General features: G+C 59.8%; 2 pseudogenes; both read left to right on the top strand.

The window, feature by feature from the left end:
* Positions 1-729: 729 nt before the first annotated feature.
* On the top strand, positions 730-884 carry LOC131183745 (5.8S ribosomal RNA; annotated as a pseudogene).
* A 196-nt stretch (positions 885-1,080) lies between these two features.
* LOC131183722 (28S ribosomal RNA) overlaps positions 1,081-1,700 on the top strand; it is a 3,218-nt pseudogene continuing 2,598 nt past the window's right edge.

Genomic DNA, 1,700 nt, shown 5'->3' with positions numbered 1-1,700 from the left:
TGCATGGCCGTTTTAGTTGGTGGAGCGATTTGTCCGGTTAATCTGCTAACTAACGAGACCTCACCGCTAACTAGCTATGCGGAGGTGACCCTCCGCGCCGCCTTCTTAGAGGGACTATGGCCTTTAGGCCAAGGAAGTTTGAGGCAATAATGTGTCCGTGATGCCCTTAGATGTTCGGGTCGCACGCCGCTTACAATCGATGTATTCAACGAAGTCTATAGCCTTGGCCGATGTGCCCGTAATCTTTGAAATTTCATCGTGATGGGGATAGATCATTGCAATTGTTGGTCTTCAACGAGGAATTCCTAGTAAGCGCGAGTCATCACCGCTGACTACGCCCCGCCTCTTTGTACACACCGCCCGCCGCTTCCTACCGATTGAATGGTCCGTGAAGTGTTCGATCGCGCGACGTATGCTCACGCCGCGACGCCGCGAGAAGTCCACCGAACCTTATCATTTAGAGGAAGGAGAAGTCAGAATAAGGTTTCCGTGAGGTGAACTCGCGGAAGGATCATTGTCGAAACTCGCCCGCAGAACGACTCCGCGAACGCTGCCCACAAACGCTGGGACCGCTGGGGCCTTCGTCCTCGCCGCTCGGAAAGGTCGGGAAGCAGTCGGGCTCGCCCGCCGGCCTCCGCGCCCTAACACCAACCCCGCGCGAAGCGCCAAGGAACATGAACGAAAAGAGCGCGCCCTGCTCGACGCTGCCGCCCTCTTTCGAGAACCATAACGACTTCGCAACGGATATCTCTGGCTCGTGATCGGCGAAGAACGCAGCAAAATGCGATACTTGGTGTGAATTGCGTAATCCCGCGAACCATCGAAGTCTTTGAACGCAAGTTGCGCCCGGCCATCCGGCCGAGGGCACGCTCGCTCGGGTGTCACGCAACCGCCGCTTCTAACCTCGCCTGCGGGGGTGCGGGCGGATCTCGCCTCCCGCGGCGCTCCGCCGCGTTGGCCTAAAAGCCGAGTCTCGCGATGATCGCCACGGCTATCGGTGGTTGAAAGACCTTCTGACAGAGCGCTACGCCATCGCCACCGACCCCGAGACTTCAAGGCCCCCTAGGGAACGCCCGATCGCGACTCTGTGTCAAAGTGAACACCCGCCGAAGTTTAAGCATATCAATAAGCGGAGGAAAAGAAACTTACCAGATTCCCTAGTAACGGCGAGCGAACCGAAGAGCCTGGCTTGAGAATCGGGCGCCAAGGTCCGAATTGTAGTCCGAGAAGCGCCTCGGGCGGATCGCCCAAGTCCTCGGAAGGGGGCGCCGAGAGGGTGAGAGCCCTGCCGTGCTCCGGACTCGCCGCACCACGAGGCGCTGTCATGAAGTCGGGTTGTTTGGGAATGCAGCCCCAATCGGGCGGTAAATTCCGGCCCAAGGCTAAATACGTATGAGACCGATAGCGTAACAAGTACCGCGAGGGAAAGATGAAAAGGACTTTGAAAAGAGAGTCAAAGAGTGCTTGAAATTGTCGGGAGGGAAGCGGATGGGGCCGCGATGCGCCTTGGCCGGATGTGGAACGGCGACAAGCCGGCCCGCCGATCGCTCGGGCGCGGACCGACGCTGATCGCAGCGCGCCCAAGCCCGGCACTAGAAACGCTCGCGAGACGCCGCCGCAGCCGATCGTGGACATCGGGCCGCCACGGCGCTCCCGCAAGACTCCGCGCCTCGGGCGCCGGCCGGGTTTCTATTCGCCCG

This window comes from Hevea brasiliensis, chromosome 9 (assembly GCF_030052815.1).
Source record: "Hevea brasiliensis isolate MT/VB/25A 57/8 chromosome 9, ASM3005281v1, whole genome shotgun sequence".
NCBI lineage: Eukaryota > Viridiplantae > Streptophyta > Magnoliopsida > Malpighiales > Euphorbiaceae > Hevea > Hevea brasiliensis.
This window is presented reverse-complemented; position numbering and strand designations above follow the sequence as displayed.